The sequence below is a fragment of the Cupressus sempervirens genome, chromosome 3, assembly GCF_028749045.1.
Source record: "Cupressus sempervirens isolate cs-2001-9-10 chromosome 3, ASM2874904v1, whole genome shotgun sequence".
In the NCBI taxonomy this organism is placed as follows: Eukaryota; Viridiplantae; Streptophyta; class Pinopsida; order Cupressales; family Cupressaceae; genus Cupressus; species Cupressus sempervirens.
The window spans coordinates 986,574,777-986,601,234 of NC_143120.1; the positions used below are offsets into that span (position 1 = coordinate 986,574,777).

Here is a 26,458-nt window from a genome sequence, read left to right on the forward strand (position 1 = left end):
TAGAATGTGATGTGTTGAAGTTATGGTTGAGAACACAAACAATTTGGATTTTGTATGTGGATATACAAAAGAAAACAAGTCCCCTGGTAATTAGGAATAACTTTTTGCAAATTGTGTACTTGCAAAATTAATGGAGTAGGTAAATGGAAAGGATTTAAGGATCATAACCAAGATTTTGAGAATCATTTGATCATGTGAAGGTTTAAGGAGAAAATTGAGAGTGAGTCCAAGACAATCAAAGCATCATTGAAGAGAATTCACTTGCAAACCCTATTCCACAAAATTGAGGTATTTTATGGATTTTGAAAGTTCAAGTTGTGAATTTAAGTTCAAAATTTGCAGTAGACATGGATAGATCTTTGGTTCTTAATGTTGAGGATGAGGTCAAACACAAGCTGAAGACAAACCCTATACAACCCTTAGAAGATGATCCTATGACAACATTTTTAGTTATTTTGGGCAGAGTATTATATTTGGAAAACATTGACAATTACCTTAAGAGTAAGTTTGAAATAGTGAGGGAAGAAAATGGGGCAAAATAATTTGGTCATGTTTACAACCAAGATATGAGCTTAAGAGTGGATATGAGCACTTGGAACAGAATGAGTTAATTAAGTTCTTTTTTTCACATGATTTTGACAATGACGATTGGGTGAAGATAATATTGAGAAAAATTCATGATGGATAGTTCTAGTTGGTAGACAATGTAGTAGATATATTAGCTAACTTAATTTATGAAGTGATTGGACAATGTAACAAAGGTTCAATACCAATAAAGTAAAAGAATGTAAAGAAAATTGTATTGGAGAGCACTAAATATGAGTATAATGGGAGAGGAATTATGATAAGTAAGATTAAGCAACATGATGTGTGATTCATATGCAAAATCATGACATCAAAGTTTTGTGCTAGTTCTAGAGAGGATGACATGGAAACAGGTTTTATCCATGCAACCTACAAGATGTGCATTGAGAAAATAAAAGTGAATATGTGTGAGATCTTAAGAGTGCAATCAGTGGAGAATTTGGAATGCATTAAGAAGGTGAAGAATAGTCAATTTAGATTCAGATCACTGATAACTTACATGTTTTTCCATTTGATTAAAATAGTTCAATTCTTGTATGTGATTGAATTGTTGAGCAATGATAAAAGTACTATGGAGAAGATAGCCTATCTCTATAGAAGGTATCCTATTGATTAGATTGATAGAAGTGTGGACCTAATTGTGAAGACATTCCAAGCTAAAATGAAGCAAAGGTATAGGATTCCACCCTCAATTGCAAGAAAATTTAGGAATGATATATGTTCTATGGTAAACACTTACTTTACCTACATTAAACTAGTAGAACCTAGAATTTTCTATGTGGAACCAACTAGATATGATATTATTGAGGAGAAAATTAAAGGATATGTGGAAGTAATTTTAAGTTAGCAAGAGATGAAGAGTTTAATAGGATTGGAACCTTTGAAGAGATCATGCAAATGACTAATCAAGCTTAGCTTGAGAAGTCATCAAATAAAAATCTTGAAGACACCACGAGGAAGATCATGGAAGAAGCACAAATGACCCTGAAGAAGCAACAACTATTAGACAAACAATGACATTGATGAAGAAGAGTAGACAAGAAGGTATTATGCTTGTCATAACTCTTGCAACAACAAGATCATTAGAAGATATAACTATTGCAGAACCTCAAGAAACAACATAAAAAATTCCTTACACAAATTTAGCACAACAGAAACCACCATTCAATTACTAGAACCTAGCAAAGAGGAAGAAGAAGTAAGGATTGTGGAAACAAGGAGGAAGTCAACTAGATTAGTTGAGATCAAACAAGAGCCAAAAAAGACACCTAAACAAAAAAGAGTGAAATAGATGGTAGCTAGACTAGGAAAGAGGTACAAAGAGATAATGACATTCAAATCCAAGAAGAAGATGCAAGGCCAAGTAGACACTCCCAAGGAAACTAATTCAGAAAAGAAAGAAGAAGAATGATTAAAGAGTACAAGAAAAGGAAGAGAGGTTTAGAAGCCTGAGATTGAGAAGTAAATTGTGCTATTATTGATGAAGGTAATTTTGTGCAATTAAAAAAGTACTATCACTTATACATTTGTATTCATAGACTAGATCTTGAGAATGTAGTTATTAGACATACAATCCTATATAATAAGAAATTTTAAAATATTCAAGGTCAAAATCTCTAATGAACTTTATGAAAAATTAGTTAATAGAAAGAGGAGAGTAATTGATGAAGATACAAAGATTAGAGAAAATATGTTACATAAATTGTGTGAAGTAAAGAATGATGACCATCTTGAAAGTACACTGAAGGGTATTGAGGCCCTATTGAGAAATAAGAGAAGAGCAATTTTGATAATGGGAGGAAATTATGAAGAAGTGAACAAGTAAACATAGAAAGCTATTTTAAAATTCATGACTTTCACATCTAGCCAAGAACATACAACAATAGTGATGATGAATACAACTTTGCAAGTCACTATTGATACTGATACCATGCAAGTGGACAATACAAGAATCACTTTAGACACAATAGAGGATCCATTTAAGGATTATGGTACAAAAGTTGAAAATTTGGTCAGCTACATGATTTTAGAAGATGAGAAAGAGGAAAAGAGAAAGGAAGAAGAGAAAAAAAGAAGAAAGAAGCATAGAAAAGAAGAGACTAGGATAAAAGAGGAAATTAGAAGAAGAAAAGAAAAACAAGCTAGAAGAGGAAATAAAGAAAAATCAAGAGGCAATTAAGAAGATAGAAGATGAGAGAGAAAGGAAGGAAGAAGAAGAAAAGAAGAAAAGAGAGGAAGAGGTGAAGAAGAAGGAGGAAGAAGGGAAGAAGAGGATAAGAAGATTGCAGAAGCAAAGAGAAAGGACACATAAGAGAAGAAAAAGGAGGAAGAAGAGAAGAAGACAAGTGTACCTAGTTCTTCTAGGATACCCCTTGCACTTACAACTTTAACAAGATCATAAAGAAGAACAAGAAGGAAAAAATTCTTCAGAGTTCATTGATGGAAGTAACTGATAGACTTCAGAGCACCATACTAGTGTGGATGACAAAACCAAATACCTAGGATAGAGAAAAATATGTAATTCAAGCTTTTGATACTAAGTTCACTAACTTGTTAGATATAGCTACTATAAAGGCACAAAATTTGCATGATGTAAAATTATTTAGTAAAGTTTGTGATAATATCAAAGGCAACTTGAAGAACCTTGATGAAAAGATTAAAGAATTTAGACAATGTCTAACAAAAGGGAAGACTGTATATGGGAAATGTGTTGGAGTACACACTTTAATTAGGGATATTTTAGATGAGATGAGCACCAAACTTTGAGAGTTAGAGGCACCTGGAAATGAACTGTAGAACCCTCAATTAAGATTGTTGATCTGGAGAGAAGAGTCTACAAAATTAATGATGAAATTAGAATTCTAGAGCTGTAGAAGGAGATAAATTTGAAGCGATTTTCATTTTTAAGGGAACACCTTGCATTGAAAATTGATTTTCTATAGAAACAACTGGAAGAATGTTTATCAATGAAAGCATATTATGAAAAGTTCTCCTATACAAATTTAGATGCAATAGAGATAGCTTCTTATGCTCTATGTACAATTTTAAGTGTTGTAGATTCAGATAAGGACAACTTGGACATGGAGTTCTCCATTTTGAAATAGAACTTTGATGATTGCATCTCATTGATTACTAGTGAACAAGAAAATTCAAGGTAAAGAAACAAATTTAGACTTGTACATAAGTTTTGACACCTTTGTCATTGATATCAAAGGGGGAGAGATAAGGAATATATATATATATATATATATATATATATATATATATATATATATATATATATATATATATATATATATATATATATATAGATAAGAGGGAGAGATAAAGAAAATTGCATATAAGGGAGAGATAAGGTATAAATAAAAGGCTAAGTAATGTATAAGTTGTAATAAAAGTCAAAATTATAATCAAAGGGGGAGTTATAATCTAATCAGTAGATATAAAGAAATATGGTAAATATATAATGATCCACAATTTTGAAATTTTGTCAAGGCCAATTTTGAGAAGTTTATTTTTTTGGGACTTAGCCAGTTTTCCCTATGTTGCCATCAATTCCAAAGGGGGAGATTGTTGATAATTTGGATAGGTTAGAAATTTTTATGTTTTCATTTATGGAAACATATCAATCATATAAAGTGGCTAGATCATGAAGATGAAGTTATACTTTAAAAATTGTCTAAGTGTCATACAATTTATCTAGCATAACAGTTAGAGTTTTTCTTGGTGAGCTTCGCAGGCTTATCATTAACACATGTGAAGTTAGGTATGACTACTTGACACTATGATGATGATGTATGTGAATGCACAAGATTGTATGAATTGTATGGACATAGATATGATAAGTTTACTGGTTGCAACAATATACAGACAAATTATAGCATGATGAGGAAACATATATTTTGGGTTAGGGATTTTTTTTAATGAAATAATTACTTAACTAATTAGGGACGAAATTCTAGATGTTAACCTAAGTGGGAAAAAGTTAATTTTGTTTTTTGTTAAGTGTATAAAGACATGAATGCCAATTGGGCAAATAATTGCAAATTAGCAAGGTATAAAGGAAAGATTGCGAATGCGAAGTTATATGAATGATTAAGTGATGTAATGTGATATTGATGTAATGAAAATTCTGATGTATGATCAGAGGAATGCAAATTTTGTGAATGAGCAACAAAGGCAAGATACAACATTGAAGATATCAATAACAATGTAAATAGGTTTTTGTATCTATCTCTTTGTATTGAAGAACTATATTATACATTGAATGTTTGGGAAGTGGGATCATCTTGCATACATTTTGTAATTGTATATAAAAAATTCTAATAGGGTTGAGGCTTCCAACAAGGCCTAGTCCTCTAACAAGTACTGAGACAGTATACATATGTAATAGACTCCTAATAGGGTCAATACCTTTCACATGATACTTTTGATTAGTGGATCATTTTGTGGGTACCATCTCCACCGAGGTTTTGTGAATGAGCAACAAAGGCAAGATCGAATATTAAAGATATCAACATAGTGTAAAGAGGTTTTTGTATCTATCTCTTTGTATTGAAGAACTATATAATACATTGCATGTTTGGGAAGTGGGATCATCTTGAATACATTATATAATTGTATATAACAAATCCTAATAGGGTTGAGGCTTCTAACAAGGCCTAGTTCTCTAACAAGGGCTGAGATACTATATGGATGTAATAGATTCCTAACAGGGTCAATATCTTTCACAAGATACTTTTGATTAGTGGATCATTTTGTGGGTACCATACCCACCGGGGTTTTCCCTTGGTCAGGGCTTCCCTAGTTAACAAATATGATGTTTTGAGTTCTCTTATTACTATTGAAAATTTAGTCAGCATCCCCCTCAAGATTTGTGTCAAGGGCTTAACCAGCTCCTATGTACTATAAGTGGTTGTATCGAACATTCATAAATTGGTCTTTTGGTGCAACGACAACCCCACTCTAATAAGTGGTATTAGAGCTTGGTCATAGGTTTGAATCCTTAGACCATTAGGTAATGCTAAGGGGGAGATTGTTGAAAATTTTGTTAGCACTCCCCTCAATATTTATGACAAGGGCTTAACTGCCTCCTATATACTACAAGTTGAGTGGTTGTATCAAACATTGATAGATAAATCTTTTGGTGCAATGACAACCCCACTCTAAAAATTGCATGGTTATATTTATTGTTCAACATAGTTAGTTTACTTTCTTATGCATGTTATAAAGTTGCTAACTATGTCTAGTTTTGGGCTAAATTTTGTGAAATACTGATTCACCCCCCTCTCAGTATTTCCTATTTCTAAAAGTTAAATGTTAAAAACACACGTTAGGATCCAAAATAAGGAAATAAAGAGATAATCAACTATATACATGAAAAACCTACTTTTTGGAAGCACACTTAAATAGGAAAATACTAGTTGTATATGTATATCAAGATTCAAGAATAAAAACAACTAATTACTGGAGTTTTACAAAGTAATGCAACTGATAAATAGAGTCACAAACAACCTCATATCAACTCAAAAAGTGTACCCAAAGGGATTTTTGGTGTGCTCAAGACTAAGGGACATGAATATGCTCTCCCAAACACAAATATGAGAATCACAAGATTGATGTAAATGATATGAATCTATATTAAAAATGATAAGGAACACTTCAAGAGATGGCTATGGAAGAAACTATTCTTGAGATAATTCAAAGGATGTGAAGATTGATGCAAACATAAGAAAATAACAATCAAAATCTATCATGAATATGCAAGAACTAAGAACAAAATGAAAATAACTACCAAAGGTTATCTCTAAGCATAAAAATATGTGAAGCTCTAACAATAAACTGACATGATAACAATGCATATGAGGGAGATGACAAATGCTTTAGACAAGAGTCTTATTTATAGGCTTGAGGGAGACCTTGAGGAGGTGGTATCTATGTGGCATCCATAAGGGAGACACATGGGCTAAAGGATAAGCCATGAAAAAGTCAAAAAGAGCCTTTAAGGTTTGAGTGGCTCAAGGTGTGCTCACACATGTGAGAAACCCTAGGGAAAGGAGTGGGGGACAAAGGTGTAAGAGTCCTTTTGAAGGATTTAACGAAGGTGGGTGACCTTTTTGGGATGAGTTTCTCACACATATGTGAGTAACTAATTAAGGACTAAAAGGGGATTAAAAGGCACTTTAGCCAATTAAGTGGGAGTAACTAGTGGGTAGGCTTAGAGGAATGAAAGTGATGGGTAGGTAGACTGGGCTTTTGGTAGGATTTAGGATTAAATTAAATAGGTTTCAACTTAACAGTGGGTTTATGGATTTCAATCATGTGGAGGGATTTAATTAAATATAATTTATTCAAAAAACACATTTATGGAGGATTTGTTATCAAATAAATTTTATACATTAGGGGGATGTATTTGAATTTAGTTCGAATACCTTAGGGAAATGAACATATTTAACTAAATATGTAGAATAATGTAACACATATAATAAATTTTTAAATTATTAATTAGGGTGCTACAAGATATATTAAATTAATTAATATAGTGTTTGGGATGATTCTAAGCGTCTACATTTTTCCCTTCTTTGATGCAATGTTAGAATGGCATTGCATCAAAGAAAAGAAAATATAGGTTGCCCTTGACAGGAGAAAAGTGCTAGGATTCATGTCATAGTGATGAAAGGGGAGGAGGGTGCCCCCTCAAGAAAATAAGGAAAAATGATACATTTTGCACAATTTTCTCATAAAATGCACCAGGAAAACAAAGGGGAAAAATATGTGATTTAGAACTTTTGCATGATCTGTCAGTTAGACAAGATCAAACATGACAAAAAATGGGACCGAGATGAAAAAAAGTGCCCCAAGGGGCCTATATAAGGTCTTAAAGGGCCCAAGGAAGGTTCATTTGCACACTTAGAGAGTAGAGGCTGAGAGCTCATCATATATCCTACTAAGCAATTATAGCTTGGTGAGCATGTTTGATTGTACTAGAGGCCAGTCTCCATGGGACCATTGGTGAGTACCCCATCCAAGATTTTTGTTTTTTGAATCTTACACACACACACACACACACACACACACACACACACACACACACAGACACACACAGGGTAAGTGGGGTTAAAATAGAGCTAGAAAGGGTTGGGGTGGAGATGATAGTCTTTTGATTGTCATCTATGTAGATGAAGATCCTTAGATTGTCGTCCATGTAGACAAAATTCAAGGATTTTTGTCCACACATACAATAATCATTTGACCATTGTCTACATAGGAAACATTTGAATGAATGCCATCTTTAAACAAGGGGAGGCAAACTGACATCTGCACAAATGATAACCGTCTGTGCAACCACCAATGGGGGGGGGGGGAGAGATAGAAAACTATCATCTCCACTGATTGGCATCTGTGTGAATTGACAACTTTACTTTGGGACAAATTAGTGGTAGATGCAAGTAGGGACTGGTAGGGTGCAAAGGGGCGATGATGCCCTAGATAGGTAGACGAGTGACCTTTGATGCCACAGACTAGAAGGGTAAAAACTAGGATAAAATTGACAAATGACTAATGATTGCATGACTATGTTGTAGGAGCTAGTAGTGGTATTTTGATCATGGGAGCATTATCCAATGACTATGGCCTTGGGAGAGAGACTGCTCGACATAGAGTGGGGACATGTGCAAATCTGTGGGCTCTAACATGTCCACGAGTGGCTAGATCTACAGGTGCACTCAATTATGTAGTCAAAATTGCTAGAGAGGTGGTACAACACTACCTCTAGCTTCCACATTCCTACTAGAGAGGTGATAATGATGCCTATAGAGACATCTAGTGGATACTGTGGGTCCTCATCAGGGGATGCTACTTGAGTATATCTTGGAGGGGTTAGATCTCGATCTTGAGCAGTGCTTCAAATGATGATGACATAGGCCTCTGATCTAGGGGACTTAGCTATCATGTAGGGGAGCTATGGATGTTTAAATACCATGGGTACCATTATATATAGCAAGACTCATCTAGAGGATGGTCCTAAATCACACAAGACACATATTTCCTATTGTCTAGGTGCGAATGTTGAGCCATCTCTTGCAGGATGGTGAGACACTTACTACTGGGGCTATACCATCCTAGCCAACTTATTCTATGATTTACACATGTCATGTGCCTATTGGACACAATAGATGATAGGTCTAGGGATGATATTTCTACTGGTATGGGCATGGAAATACATGGCAGTGACCAGGTTAGTGAGGAGATAAGAAACATGACAACCTGTATATATTTGAATATAGATCATCGATTTAGTACATCTTGACTAATTTCATGGGATTATGGGGTCAATGGTTGGATAAGATAATCATCTCTTGTTGGATTCCATATATGGACTACGAGTTATGGAGCTTATAGACCTTGTAGATAGAGATGATGTTCCAAAGGATTGGTTCTGCCTCTAGTATGTGCAAACTAGTGACAGAATGATCAGATGCACATTGTACATTGTGACTCACTACATGCCTTCTAGTTTGTGGCGACAATTTGGGCAAGTTCAAAATGTAGTACCAGACAGGTTTGTCTACCCAGTGGTATCTTGAGAGGTGGGAAGGCTATGGGGGTGGGGGATGACCATATGATGACCATATGATGACCATATGGGGGTGGGGGATGTCAATTAGTAGAGGATATTTAACTACTCTCAAAACCAAGTGAAGCTCAACATTAACTTATGATTACATGACAACTAACTATGTGAATCTCTTGGTTTCAAGCAATGCACAAGGAGGCCATAGTTCAATATGCATTTTCAATTCATATGCATACGACATCAGGTGGAGCTAAAAAATGCAATAGGTTTGCATTTTTTTTAGAGGTCTGTAATTAGGTATTTTAAATTATAGACCATCACTAACATTGTAACCTTGACTCTTATAGGCAAGGGTAATGTCCCCAACATGCAAGAAAATCAAGACTTTCTATGTGTTGGCTTGCTGAGGACATTCTCTTGGCCATAAAAGCTAGAATTCTAATGTTCATGATGGTCTATAATTTTATAAACTTAATAAACCTATTAAATAAATGTAATCATGATGCATTTTTTCAGCATCACCTATTGTCCATGCATATAGAACATAGTTGTACATGCATTCTCAATTCAGAGTAGTAGAATCTTATTTTGGATGTGACAAAAAAATGACATGCACCAAAAGATGGGAAAATGATGTCACTTTTGCAGGCCTAGAACCTTTTTTTGTACTTTAAAGATTGATCTTTTCTTAAAGATTTTAGATTTTAATTGGGGATATAGATGTTGGGGGGGGGGTTGGGCTGTAAATGAGCTTCCAACTTCATGTGGTTGGCCTTGGTTAGTAAAGAATATTAAACTATTCTCAAAACCAAGTGAAGCTCAACATTAACCTATGATTGCATGACAACTAACTATGTGAATCTCTTGGTTTTAGGTAATGTAGAAGGATGCTATAATTCAATATACAATCTCAATGCATATGCATATGACATTAGGCGGAGTTGAAAAACCCCAATAGGTTTGCATTTTTGTTACAGGTCTTTAATTAGGTATTTTAAGTTATAGACCATCATAAACATTGTAATGTTGACTCTTATAGGAAAGAGTAATGTCCTCAGCATGCAAGCAAATCAAGACTTTCTATGTGCTGGCTTGCTGAGGACATTCTCTATTCCATAGTAGCTAGAGTTCTAATGTTCATGATGGCCTATAATTTAAAAAACTTAATAGACCTATTAAATAAATGTAAATGTGGTGGGTTTTTTCAGCTCCGCTTGTTGTCCATGCATATAGAACACAACTGCACATGCATTCTCAATTCATAGTGGTAGAATCTTATTTTCGATGTGATAAAAAAATGACATGCACTAGAAGATGGGAAAATGATGTCACTTTTGCAATTCTGGAATCTTTTTTTGTACTTAAAGATTGACTCTTTCTTAAAAATTTAGATGTTAATGAGGAATTCAAATGTTGGGGGGGGGGGGGGTGGGGCCAAATGAGCTTCCACCTTCACATGGTTGGCCCTATTAGGATAAACCACGGATAGAAATAAAAAACTACATGCAAATATAACCAATAACAAAAATAATAGAACACACAAAAATGAACACAAGGCACCAAGATTTAACGTGGTTCACCCAATCCTTGGGCTACGTCCACCAAACAACAAGTCCGATCTTATTACAATCCAGTGATTACAACCTGATTACAATCCGTAATCCCTTACAGCTCAATACCGCCGCAAGAACCAATTTCGTATCACCACACATAAAAAATACCCAACCCTAAGCCCTTTTTATACAAGTATTAAACTGATTTAGGGTTATAACATGTCGGCCATATGTCGGCCATAATATGTCGGCTACCATGTCGGCTACTTCCAAAATTTTTTTTTTCGGGGCGATGCCTCGAACCCCACTATTTATGAAGTATGTACAGTACTTTCCTGATCAGTCACCACAATCTAACAATCTCCCACTTGGGGACTGATCAAGCTCCACACTAAACAACAATCTCCCACTTGGAGACTGATCCTGTAGCAATACAACTACCGCATGGGGCTCCCACTGGATCAAACCACCCTGGACTCTGCTATTCTTTTATTCACATTTAGTCTAAAAGACCAACTAAAGCTGAAGAGGAGTTCAGCTTCTCCCTTGTGACAACCTTTGTCAACATATCTGCTGGATTTTCATTGGTATGTATCTTCTCCAGCTTTAACTGTCCATCCTCCAAAATTGACCGAATGAAATGGTACCGCAACTGTATGTGTTTGGTCTTAGAATGCAGAGCTGAATTCTTAGCAAGATGAATGGCACTCTGACTATCTGTGAACAAATAATTATCCTTCTGAGGATGTCCCAATTCTTCCAAGAAGAACTGAAGCCATATCATCTCTTTGGCTGCCTCTGTAGCAGCAACATACTCTGCCTCTGTAGTGGAGAGAGCATTAATCTTCTGTAGCCTAGAAACCCAGCTCACGACTGCCCCACCAATAGTAAAGACATAACTTGTAGTACTCCGCCTGGTATCAATATCCCCAACCAAATCTGAGTCAACATAGCCCTGTAAATCAGTAGTAGAGCCCCCAAAGTGTAAACACTTATTGGATGTTCCTCTCAAATATCTGAGAATCCACTTGACAACATTCCAATGGTCAAAACCTGGATGACTCATATACCTGCTAACGACTCCCACTACATGTGCAATATCTGGCCTAGTGCATACCATAGCATACATCAAACTTCCTACAACTGAAGCATAGGGTACCTTGGACATCTTATCCTCCTCTTCCTGTGTCTTGGGACACATCTCCTTAGTCAATTTCAAATGACTAGGTAAAGGTGTGCTGATAGCTTTAGCATTCTCCATAGAGAAATGTTGCAACACCTTCTCAACATAATCAGCTTGAGATAGCGTCAATGTTCTGTTCTTCCTATCTCTGCAAATCTTCATACCAAGGATTTGTTTTTCTGCCCCCAAATCCTTCATAGAAAATGCATGTGCTAACTGGCATTTTAGCCCCTTAATATGATGCATGTTAGACCCAGCTATAAGCATATCATCAACATATAGACATAAAATAATGTAGCTATCATCATCCAACCTCTTAAAATAAACACAGTAATCTGAATGACACTTGTTATATCCATGCTCATGCATAAAACTGTCAAATTTCAGATACCATTGCCGAGGTGCTTGCTTCAGGCCATATAAACTTTTCTTCAATTTGCACACTAAGTTCTCCTTACCTTTGACCTCAAAACCCTGTGGCTGAGCCATATATATTTCTTCATCCAAATCACCATGAAGAAAGGCTGTTTTAACATCCATCTGCTCTAAATGCAAATCTTCAGTAGCCACAAGACTTAAAACAGTACGAATAGAAGTCATTTTAACAACAGGAGAAAATATCTCATCAAAATCAATTCCCTTTTTCTGTGCAAATCCTTTTACAACTAACTTGGCCTTAAATCTTTTCTTACCTCCTTCCTCTTCTTTCAACCTGTAAACCCATTTATTCTGTAAAGCCTTTTTACCTGCAAGCAACTTGCACAAATCCCATGTCTTATTTTTCAGCAAAGAGTCCATTTCATCTTTCATTGCAGACTCCCACTGAATCTTAGTATCCACCTGCACAGCTTCATCATAACTTTTAGGTTCACCAGCATCAGTAAGTAAAATAGAATACAAAGAGGGAGAAAACATTTGTGGAGGTCTAATTGGCCTTGTTGACCGTCTAACATTCACTGGTGTGTGTGGTATTTGTTGTTGCAGTTGTTGCACATCATGAGGAATGGCTGGAACATCAGCTTTTGGAGTATCATCCAACACTACATAATCATCTTCTTTCTTCTCATGTTGCTGCAACAGATCTTTGTACAACACTTTTTCATTGAATATGAAATCCTGACTTCTTATAATTTTATGATTTTCAAAATCCCAAAGCCTATAGCCAAATTCATTAATGCCATATCCAACAAAGACACATTTCTTTGATTTCGCTTCTAGCTTGGTTCTATTTTCAGAGTCTATATGAGCAAAAGCTTCACAACCAAAGGTCTTGAGAAAAGAATAACTCACCTTCTTACTAGTCCATGCTTCCTCTGGAATACCACAGCCCAAAGGAGTAGAGGGACCTCTATTAATCAAATATACTATAGTATTGACAACCTCTGCCCACATGTGTAAGGGCAACCTAGCATGCAACCTCATGCTCCTTGCGCGCTCCATTATAGTCCTATTCATGCGTTTAGCCACTCCATTTTCCTGTGGAGTCCTTGGAACAATTTTTTGTCTACGAATACCATTAGTGGAGCAATAATCTTCAAATTCATGACTGCAATACTCACCACCATTATCAGATCTGAGACATTTTAATTTCTTACCAGTCTCATTTTCAACCAAGCATTTCCATTTCTTAAAAGTTTGAAATACATCAGATTTCTGTCTAAGGAAATAAACCCATACTTTTCTAGTTGCATCATCAATAAATGTAACATAATAATGAGAGTCACCAAGGGAAGATACCTGAGCCGGTCCCTATACATCTGTATGCACAAGCTCTAATTTCTCCTTTTTGTTTTCCTTCCCTGTCTTTACAAAACTCACTCTCTTTTGTTTTCCATACACACAACTTTCACAGAAATCCATATTCACACATTTTAGACCTGGTAAAACTTTCCTTGAATGAAGTACTTTCATACCTTTCTCACTCATGTGCCCAAGTCTATTGTGCCACAACACTGTATCAGAATCTACAGCAGCTATTTGTTCTCCCTGCTCAACTGCAGTAATTGTTCCTGAATATTCATTTTTCTCTGAAACAATCAAAGTAGAAGGAACAATATGACCTGTACAAAGATATAAGGTGCCTACTTTCACACCTTTTGCTACTACAAGGGAACCTTTTGAAACCTTCCAATTTTTATCATTAAAAGTAATTACACAACCCTCATCACTGACTTGCCCTGCTGAAATTAAATTCCTACTCAGCTTTGGAACATGTCTTACCTCATGTAGTAGCCAATGATTCCCATTCTGCAACTTAATCTTAATTTTTCCCTTTCCAACAATCTGACAGGGTTCATTATCCCCCAAATAAACAAGCCCAAAATCCCCTTGGACATAATCAATGAAATAACCTCTATGAGGTGTAGCATGAAAAGAAGCACCAGAATCTAAAACCCATGAATCATCAACACTCTCTAAAGACAGAAGCAAAGCATCCTCTTCGGATTTATTACTTACCACATTTGCCTCTTTGTCTCCATCTGATTTATCTCCATTTTTCTTTCGAGTCCAGCAATCTTTCTTTTTGTGCCCTGGTTTCCCACAGTACCAGCAATCATTTGGTCCTCTCGATTGAGACCTCCTCCCCTTTGACTTTCCTCTTGATTTCCCACGATTTCCAGAGTTACTTCCTCTTTCAGTCGTTCTGCCCCTGCTTTGTGCATTTAAAGCACTTCCTGATGTAGATCCACCTGAGGATTTTCTATGAGTTTCCTCACTTAAAATAACACCGATCACATCATCATATTTTAGGGTACTTGATCCAGGAACAGAATTACTCATCGCCATTACCAAGCCATTCCAGCTTTCAGGCAAAGAGCACAAAATCAAGAGAGCCCTAATTTCTTCATCAAAATTGATACCCACAGAAGATAATTGACTAGTAATAGTATTAAACTCATTTAAATGATCTACAACAGATCCACCTTCTGCCATTTTCATATTAAATAAACGCTTCATGAGAAATACCTTATTTGAAGCGGAGGGATTTTCATACAGTGTCGCTAGGGTTTTCATCAAATCTTCTGTCGTCTTTGCTTTTGTAATATTAAATGCCACCGATGGTGCCAAGCATAACCGAATGCTTCCGAGTGCCTTTCTGTCCAAAAGATCCCATTCAGCCTCTGACATAGTTCCCTGATTCTTGGCTTTTCCTTCCAACGGCTTCCATAAATCCTTCTGATATAAATAGTCTTCCATTTGCATCTTCCATAATTGGAAGTTCTGCCCATTAAACCTATCAACCCTCAGGTTACCATCATCTGCCATTGCTCCCACTCAACCGTGAGACTCCCACTTAACCGTGAGACTTTCCTGCAGAGGATAACTGAGAAACAACTAGGCTCTGATACCACTTGTTAGGATAAACCACGAACAGAAATAAAAAACTACATGCAAATATAACCAATAACAAAAATAATAAAACACACAGAAATGAACACAAGGCACCAAGATTTAACGTGGTTCACCCAATCCCTGGGCTACGTCCACCAAACAGCAAGTCCGATCTTATTACAATCCAGTGATTACAACCTGATTACAATCCGTAATCCCTTACAGCTCAATACCGCCGCAAGAACCAATTTCGTATCACCACACATATAAAATACCCAACCCTAAGCCCTTTTTATACAAGTATTAAACCACTTTAGGGTTATAACATGTCGGCCATATGTCGGCCATAATATGTCGGCTACCATGTCGGCTACTTCCAAATTTTTTTTTTTCGGGGCGATGCCCCGAACCCCACTATTTATGAAGTATGTACAGTACTTTCCTGATCAGTCACCACAATCTAACAGGCCCTGATTAGTAGAAAATATTAAACTATTCTTGAAACCAAGTGAAGCTCAACATTAACCTATGGTTGCATGACAATTAACTATGTGAAGCTATTGGTTTTAGATAATGTAGAAGGACACCATAGTTCAATATGCAATATCAATTCATATGCATACGACATCAGGTGGAGCTGAAAAATCCAATAGGTTTGCATTTTTGTTAGAGGTCTTTAATTAGGTATTTTAAGTTACCATCATTTATATAAATTAAATCATGTGACAAAATACAGGCTTAATAGCGTAGTATCTCATTTATATTAAATAAAAAATTATTATGTTGAGCAACACTATATATTTTTCAAAAAGATTTTGATTGCAACAAATGGAAGTTCAAAAACTTACAATATTAACAACTATTTTGAGAATCTTTTGCATATGTTTGTTCTTTTGTTGCATAATCAATCCTCAAATTAGTTTCCTCAATGTGTTACCTCAACATTGAGAGGCTTTTAGGTCTTTCTTATTACAATTAATAATTTCCACAATGTTTTTAAAATCAAGTGATCTATTATTTCAAGAAAAATGTTCTTGAATCATTTTTATATTTTCTAACTCACCTAATTATGACTTCAATCATTACAAATTGAGTTGTCATTATTTACTTCAAAGAATATCAAATACAATCAGCCAAATATATCTCATTGAGAAAAAATTTCATTCATTATGGATTGCAACTAATGAGAAATCTTCATTGATGAGATATTTGGCTATTCTCAATGAAGTTCTGAATGGCCATAGTCATTGCTTGTGTAGAGAAAATGGATGCTAGCGCATATACTTAACCATTGTCTTATAAGCTATCTCTATGCTCCAATTATGTTTTTTCCATGACAATATGTACTCCTACAACTAAAATTTGAAAGGACAATACAAGATTAATTGACAAAATGGAATCTTTATGTCTTATAATTAAAATTTGAGCCGTGCTTCTCTTTTCACTTTATTTGACATCAAAATAAAAATTATAGTTTTCTTTCTATATTTATATTTCAATTATTCTTAATGTGTTCTATTTTCTTTTCATTTTAACCCATCCAATTGAATTCCATTTACACTTCACATTTATTGCATAATTGTCATGTAAATGCTACTTTAATTCAAATAGCTTTAAAATTTTGAGAATAGAACCATATACACAATTATATGTGAACGATAACCAAAATAGAATGATTTGATAACAAAAATGTGCATCCACATAGATGCCACAACTATAAAGGATACACTGATATCAATTGGCACTTGTATGATAAATGATTACAAATAGCCATATACAAAAATTTGTAAGATGTGTCAAATCTCTGTCTCTGTATAATATTTCTTATATTATTGAGCTTTGCATGTCTAACTTGGTCATGTAGCCTCCAGGATTGCTTCAAATGACTCCACTCTCAAGATGATCTAAAGCTAAACACATATTTGGATCCTTTTTCCTATGGTCTTCAAAAGAAGATGAACACTCGAATCCTGTTCACTCATTTTTATACTTTTAGAAATATCATCTATAATATGGTTATATAAAACAAATTAGACTTAAATGTCCCATGGTATTTTGTACATAGAACATTTGCCCACTAAATTTACAGGTTGGTCATGTATAACTGATATTCAATACTGCAAATTTTTTTTGATAATCTTTTCAGTAGTAAAAGGACCTCATTGGACAACCAATAATTTTTTTAAAAAAAATTTGGCTACCCATTGTAATTGCAATGACTTGTTCTAACAGATAGTCATCGTTCTCACATCATAGTTGTCCTATACCCATCACACTTGCGATGACCTATTTTGATAGATAGCTGTCACTCCCACAACACAACTGTCACATACCCGTTGCACTTGTGATAGAAGCCTAAAAGCTTAAGCTATTGTAATTGCAATGATCTACTATCATAATTGGGATGAAGTGAAGATGAACTCTTTTCCTTGACTTCTTCCAAGTTATGATAGTTTTATCCATCGTAATTGTGACAAACGCCCTTGAAATCATACTTTGCAATAGAAAAAGTCCAATGCTTGTCTGAAGGGAGCTAATTTTTAGTACCATCTCTTGGGTGAGGGGTGACCATCATAATTGTGATGACCTATCATTGCAATTTAGGCCCAAATGTAGTATTGTGCTTCTCTCGAGAATATTCGAGAGACCTCCTTCTCAATCATTAGTGTCCTCACACAATCCATGATAGATCTATTTCTCCTTTAAGCAATACCATTTTGTTGTGGTGTTCTTAGTAAAAAAGTTATTGAATTCAACACACATAATTTCACCTCCTTTATCAAATTTTTAATGATTTACCATTTTACTTTCAACTCTTTCTTTATATAACTTAAACATATCAAAAGCATGTGATTTCACTTTCATGAACAATACAATCATCATCCTTGAATAATCATCCACAAACATTATAAAGTTATCTATCACCATAGTAACTATCAACTTGAATTGGACCACATAAATCATTATGCAATAATTCTAGAATATTACATGTCTTGCTACGAAAACTAGACTTTTTCATCTTACCGAGTTGACATTCTTTAGACACAACATTTTTAGGTTTTTATAGATTCGGTAAGCCTCTTACTCTTTTCTTTCTACCAATTTTCACCATATTTTCAAACTTTACATGACACAACCTTTTATGCCATAACCACACATCCTCAACTCTAGAAAATAAATACATCTCAACCATAGGATCAAGGTAGAACAAGTTACCTTTAGTTTGCATCACTATTCTAATTAAATTACCTTCATCATCAAATGTCTTGACCTTCCTTTTCTCAAATTCCAGCTTGTGACCTGAGTTATTAAATTGAGAAACACTCAAAAGATTATATTTAAGTCCTTGAAATCAATATGCTCATCACATCTGATCTTATCATTCAACATTAGTGACCCTTTACCTTTCTTTGAGTATGGAACATGACTAGCAAACTTAATAATTCCATCATCACCAATTTCTTTAAAACTTTCAAACTTACTTAGATCACTAGTCATATGATGTGAAAAACCACTATCAATAATCCATGAGCCATTCTTTGTAACATGTTAAATAAGGGAAGTTTCATTCTCATACCTTTCACAATTTGGCTCTTCTTTTATTGCAACATAGACCATTTCAATTACTTCCATTTTGTCATTAGAACTTGTCTCAATATGATTTTATTCATCAATGTAGCATGACTTATTGCCTTTGTTTTTGTAATCTTTGTTCTTCCTGTACTTGAAATATTTCTTGTCATTTCTATCATTTCTATCAGACTTTCTTCTGTTAGGACATTTATCAATAAAGAAACCAACCTCATTATATTTGAAATAGATCAAGGGTAGTTTACATTTACTTCTTGATAAACTTCTTGCAAGAAATGCTTCAATATCATCCAAGTCATCTTTTGTTTCATATTCACTTTCTTCTTTTCTTTTCCTCTCTTTCTTTGGATTGATAATGGTTAGTGAAGACTTAAAGGTATTTTCCCTTGTAACCATATTGTTATCATAATTTCTCAAATCAAATATAATCAACCGACTAACTAGACCATCAAGTATTAGATTATATATAGGCATAACTCTTACTTATTGAATAATAGAAACTTTGATAGCATAAATAGGATAAAGAGTTATCAAGACTTTACTTACAAGTTTAGAATCCAAGATGGAACCTCCAACAAATTTGATTGCAGTCACAACATCTTTGATTTGGTTCACATATTTTATAACATTTTTTCCTTGTTTCATTCTCATTTCATCATACTTGCCTCTAAGACTTTTAGCTTTGGCTCTCCTTACATTGTCATTTCCACCATAAATGAGCTTCAATTTGTCATACATTTTCTTAGCATTGGAATTGTTCTTTATATCACCAAATTTAGCATCATTGAGAGTAGATGTAATATCAATCATCATACTATTATAATTTATCTTGTCACTCATTTTCTCCACAGTCAGGGGACCAATAAGTGTGACATATTCATTCTCTAACCAATGTGTGACATTATCTCCAATACCTAAAAGATGTAGCTTCATTTGGTCTTGCCATGAAGAAAAGTTCTCCTTGTTAAGCTTTGGTGGCTCTCTCTTATACATATTGATCTTTTTCTTAAGTTCCTTTAAACTTATTTCTTCAAGCACTCAACTCTGATACCAAATTTTTAGATAATTGAGGTGTGGGGGGGTGGGGGGGTGTAGGGGGTGAATCAGTTATGTCCATTTATCTCATAGTCCCTTCAAAAATTTTAACACCATCAAAACATCAACAAAAATAACTTCAACACATCCAATCACTCAGTAGAATCTTTAATCATTTCTTTCAAATGGTTTCATACAAACTGTTATCAAACTATTCCTTACATTATCAACTATCAGTAAGTTTCTAGTTATTACCTAGTGATATCTTAATTATTATTATTTTATGCTTTTGGATTTGATTGTGTAATTATTTTTGCATCAAAGTTTTGGATCACACTATATGATCCATCATCAAGATAGAAGAGAAAGATAGCGTCATGATGCTCTCTTTCTCTTCTATCCTAATGATGGATCACAAAGTGTGACCTCAAATGTTGATGCAAAAATAATCACACAATCAATTCTAGAAGCATATCATATGGATTGTGGAAATCTTCTTGTTCTTATCTTAACTATTATCAAGTTGCAACAAACTGTTAGAATGTTTACAATAATAGAGGGAGGTGGGTGGGGGGGTGTTGAATCAATCACTCAAGGTCCATAAGTACCATTTGAACAATCAAACATTAAATATTCACTATTCTGCTTATCCTGTTGTAGCTCGGTCTCTACTGAATATTGATAACAAAAATTACTAGTAGTTCATTTTCCTATTATAACAGACTTTGTTGAATGTAAACATGTAAATGAAAAACTTCTTAAAACATTTAACACAAGTTTGACACTGGTATTTTACATGGAGTCCCAATTTGGGAAAAACCACCATCAACATGTCACCACTTTTTCACTCTTTCGAAGTGAGCTCTGTTAGGAGCCAACCTTGTTAAAGGTTACAATACACATTGTTAAATGTGATCGAGTTAGAGGATTTAAGCACCCTATTATGAATGGCCTTGTAAGAGGAATTTGATCATTCCAATTAGAATGTCACCTTGCTAAAGGATTTACATAGACTATTAAGTCCTTTAAGGGCTGTTAGGTCAACCTTTGATTAAAAGGATTTTAATACAAACTATTTACAATGATTAGGAAGAAAATAGTAGGGTTTTGATCTATATCATTTACAACTCACTTTTATAGGTTCAGATCACTATTTGACTCATGTGTTGATTTAGTGATAAGTCCCTCTTATCAACTCTATCTCTTAACTTGCTTGGAAACCCTTCAAGTAGTCAATCTTCTCTACATCAAAATTAAGGCTTATGCTGAGATTCACTTATCAAATTCAACAAAATTTATGCAAGCACTTCTTTTTCTTTACTCTCACACTCATTCGCACTTTCTTATTGACTCTATTCCTCTCTAAATAGGTAATTTTTTTCTTTTTCCATTTTCACGATCACCGTAGATCTTAGGGTTTACAACCTGGTTCATCAAGTTCATTGTATCTATCCATCTTCTTCTTTTTCTAGAAACTTATCTTCCATTGAATTTGATAATAGATATACTACCTAATCCTCTCATTGAATTAAATGATCCAACTCATCAATCTTATCTTCAACATGGTTTCCATATCCCAAGAAATCAACTAAGTCGATTGAAAATCATGATTCCTCTTACGCATTCAAAATACAGTCACTTGATGATAAATAAGTGCTAACACTGGTCATCGCTTAATCACTTAGTTTTTGTAGAGCTCAACATCAACTATCACTCAGTCAATATTGATGCTCATTCAACACTAAATTTTCTTGGCTTGTACTAAGGTTCAGTTGACACTAGCATCACTCAAAATTCCTTAGTCTTTTACTCTATTACTTGGTTAAGATTTACATCAATGATATAAACAATCACTTTGGTTTGTCAAAGTATAACTAATCAAATGTCCATTGTAGCTTCCTTTTCATAACTCAACCTTGCCTCTAGATTTTTTTTGTTATGAGCAATCTCTCAAATCCTTGTCATCAATCAAAATAGATATGACATTTAGATAAGATAGAAACATGTCTCATCAGAAGATTTGACATCAATGACAAAAAAAAATTGTTCCAATTGTAGTTTACAACAATCTCCCTCTTTCACATTGATGGAAACAACTCAATACATCTTACAATACATGAATATGATCTCCCTCTTTGTTACCATGCAATCCAAAAGATTTAACTAACATGAGTGAACGATATCCTTATTTTCATTCTAAGTCTTATCTTTGCATTTTTAGAAGCTCTTCCTCTATCACTATTCTCTCTCTCTGAGGTTTATATCCTTCTTTGGTGATTCTCTCTTTTGATATATCTCTCCCCCTGTAGTAAATCTCTCCATCTTTAACAAAAATGCCAAAGACACTATCTTTCTTGGCTTCAATTTCTTCATACATATGGTTTATGTAGATATTGGCATGTCTGGCTAAATTCTGTCACCTGCTTATGATTGATTTTTTATGCTAGTCTTCTTCTCAACTTTACTACCTTAGGCATCTCCTAAAGTAGAACTTCCTACATCAATGTGTATGGTATTCTGATTAGCACATTTGATGCAATGTACCATGACTCCTTAAGTTTCTTTGTTGAGGGGAATCACCCCTAATTTACCTCTAAGATATTAATGAGCATCTTTAGGTAAGGCTTTAGTGAATATGTCAACAATTTTTTCTTTGTTTGAACTAGTTTTCTCAAGTAGTGATACTTGATAGCAATGTGCTTGGTCTTAGTGTGCATCATTGGATTCTTTGATATGTTGATAGCAATTGTATTATTACAATAGATAACCATTGGATTTGTAATTTCTTCCTTCATTCCTTTTAGTAATTTCTTGATCCACATAATGTTTCAGTAGTTCACTACAGAAGCCACATATTCTGTTGATTGGGAAATACAATTCTATTTCTTTCTTCTCCATGAAACCAATCTTTCTTCAAGAAATAATGCATCTCCACTATTGCTTTTTATGTCATCAATATTTCCTACCCAATCAGAGGCAGTGAATGCCTTCAATTCAAACCTATCACTTCTCTTGTAATACAATCCATAATCTTCTATAGCTTTCAGATATCTTAATATTCTTTTCACTGCCATCATGTGATTCTCTTTAGGATTTTATGAAAATATAACAACTATACCAACAACTAATGCAACATTAGGTCTACTATGAACAAAATATTGAAATTTTCCAATCGCTGATCTATATAGTGTCTGGTTCACATTAGTAGATTGATCATTTGTAGATAGCTTATGTCTTGTAGACATAGGTGGGCTCACTGGTCTTGAATCTTCCATTCCAAAGGTTTTTAGCATCTCCTTGATATATTTGGACTAGGAGTAATGAAAATACCAAACTTCATTTGACATACTTGTAATCCAACAAAGAATTTGATTTCACCAAACATTGACATTTCAAATTCCTTCTTCATTTGATCAAAAAATGATTTGCATAATGCTTCTTTAACTCCAAATATAATGTCATCAACAAGTTTTTCAAATAGCAATACTTTATTGTTCTTACCAATCTTCAAATATAGGTTACTATTATCATTTTTCCTTTCAAAACCAATCTTCACTAAGTAATTATGCAGTCTTTCATACTATGCTCTTGGGGCTTATTTTTGTTAGAGTAATGCATTAATTTAATTTGATTTATTAAATTACCTTTACTCCCTTCTTAATATTTCCCTTTATGCACTTGCATTTCCATTTAGTAATTAAAAAGTAATTACTAAATGTCATTTACCTCTTAGGGTTTCTCTTAAATTAGGTTTCACGATGTCCTTCTATAAGGATTGATCAATTGTAAATTTCATTCATTCATTTAGTCTAATAATATAATTTTCCATATTCTCTGAGCAAAACCCTTGCCTCTTCTTTATCTTTTCTTCTCTGTGACAGGTTCTTGCATGTAGGTGTTCTTTATGTTTTGTGGATTTTTATTGCTCAAATCCTTCATGGTATCAAAGCTTGACTTGATGTAGCCTTTCTTATTTGGAGAAAAAGAAGAATGAGTGTTTGATAGACCAAATTTGGGTATTTTTTGTGAAAATAGGGGGCCTCTAAAATTTGGAGCACATTGAGGCCAAAAAAACCTCGCAGTTGGAATTAGAAGATGTCAAAACCCCTATTTCCATATAAACTATGTTAATTTTGGACAGTGTTGACTGGGGAGGCAAAAGATATTACATACCGAGGCCTATGACCTTTTGTAATGCCCCGCCCGGAGATCCTTGGACACAAGGATTCAAATCAAGCCAAGATATTTTTTTTTACAAGTGTGAATGCACAAGACAACATCATACAGGGATCACAAAGATCGCAACGGAAGACTTCAACACAATCCCCTCAACCAACGAATCTCCAAACGCCACTACCAAACTGACACACACAAACAAAGCCAACAAGGACAACAACAAGATGAGGGCACAAGAAATGACCACTCATCAACAAAACACCAAGCTAGGGTAATATGCAGAATCCCAAAATTTGGCTAAGCCTGAAATCCTGAAGCCCTGAAAATTGGCTAAGTCTGGATTTCTGAAGCCCTGAAATTTCTTAGAATCCATAACTTATCTCTGAGAGGTCTGAAACCTATCTCAAACGATTTGTCGCATATATTAAAATATATATTAAATATACGTCAACTTATACTTAAACGATATATTTTAAACCCCTAGGAAATCTGTTTTCAACCAAGAAGGTGTAAAAACCAAAAGGGTGTCCAAAACCAACTTCCGAACTTTCATCCGACAAACCTAGATAGCCCCTATTTCTCGCGCGAGAAAGAAAACTGGTCTCGAGTTTCACGCGAGATCTTTCACCGCTTCGCATGAGAAAAAATGCACTTCGCATGAGGACTACTGAGCTTCGCGCGAGGATTCACATTCTCACGCGAGGATTCCCTACGTGCCACGCGAAGATCTACATTCTCGCACGAGAAGTGTATTCTTTCGCGCAAGGAAGAAATAGTCTCGCGCGAGGAGAAAACAGTCTCGCACGAGGAAAATACAATCTCGCATGAGGAAAAAAATTAGCGTGACACAAAACACAATAAAAAAGCTAAACAAACAAGGAAACCTCCACACCAGCGAGTACCGGATCCATGTAAATCGAGGAATGAACACTCGAGAGCACTAACAGCAAGGAAAGAGGAACATCTAACCATCTAAAACATAAAAGCAAAGCACATACTGAAATAAACATCGCAATGAACAAAATACATTTCAGAACTAAACAACCAAATAAATGTGCGGTTCCTCCCAACCATCAATAGCATCATAAGACCATCGTGGGTCCTAGCCATCCCCCGCGCGTAACATCCCAAGCCACCGACCAGATCGTCAGTACTGTCGTAATAGGGATGTCACTACTAAAACATGCAACAATATAAGCATAAGGAAATCTAACATGCTAGTAGTAAAGCATAAAGATAATCCTACAGTAGATAACATCACCTATCACATGCTAAACAACAGTAAGCAACAGATATACTACTAAATCAAATAACGTCATATAATCATATGCTAAACATCATGATAAGGGAATGCGTCAAGTAAACTAACATCATCTAAACATGATATACAAGCATCCCAATAAAAGCATAAATCACAAGAAAGCATACTCCGAAACTCGAAGTACCAAGTGAAAACATCTAGCAATGGTCGCACTAGGATAAGAGACCGTCTTTATACACCAGTCCCTAGCAGCGGTGAAGGTAGCTACGCCTCCCAACCATGTGGCACCCGTAGGTCCACACCCGCCGTGCTGATGGAGATAATGATCCAACCAAAAACACACAAAAGAACATCCATGGCTAACACTCACGCCAGACAGTATGATGGCTGCAACCGAGAACCTAAGACAATGCAAGGAGTAAAGGTCCTGGTCAGACACTCAAAAGGCTACTAAGTAGGGGCTGACATCATGGAGAGTCGCTTGGCATCGACAAGCCCAAGCTCGGATCGTGCGTTTCAACTCCTCAATGGAGGGCCCCGCACACACATTTTATTATCTTAAGTTTTATTACCAGTCACACATTTTCTTTAATTATCACTTATTTAAAACTTCCTCTGCCAACCCTATGGGACTAAGGTCACCAGGATGCGAGATAGAAGCCCCCTCCATATGCTACCCTACCCTACCCATGCTCATCCTACGACAAGTGCCCGTGGGCATGCATACTCCCATCCCAACCCCAATGATCATAACTTTTGGCAAATCCGCGAAAGATCGGGCCTCGCAAGTCACCCAACAAATGTACGTGTACGTACTCGTGTGTGGCGCACCACCATCACGAAGATCATAACACAAGGACAAGAATGAGAACACAATGCAAAGAAAACACCCAACTGAAAGCAACACGGGAAGGACAGATTCTACACGAATCCCAAAGCCAATAAAATTGTACATCATAAAATCACTCAATCGGCCTCAATCCGTGAGTATGGATTCTACACGAATCCCAATGATGTAACAAGACCAAAAGTCATGAACTTACGCAACCGACCTCAATCCAAGAGTATGGATTCTACACGAATCCTAGAGTTCACGAAACAAAAGCAAAGGTCCAAAAGAAACCAAAATAGGTGTAAAATCACTCAACCAAACACAAAGTCGGGAG

General features: G+C 35.1%; 1 pseudogene; it reads right to left on the reverse strand.

Moving 5' to 3' along the window:
• Positions 1–26,458, reverse strand: part of LOC149570064 (putative disease resistance protein At3g14460) — a 140,924-nt pseudogene that overhangs the window by 11,378 nt on the left and 103,088 nt on the right.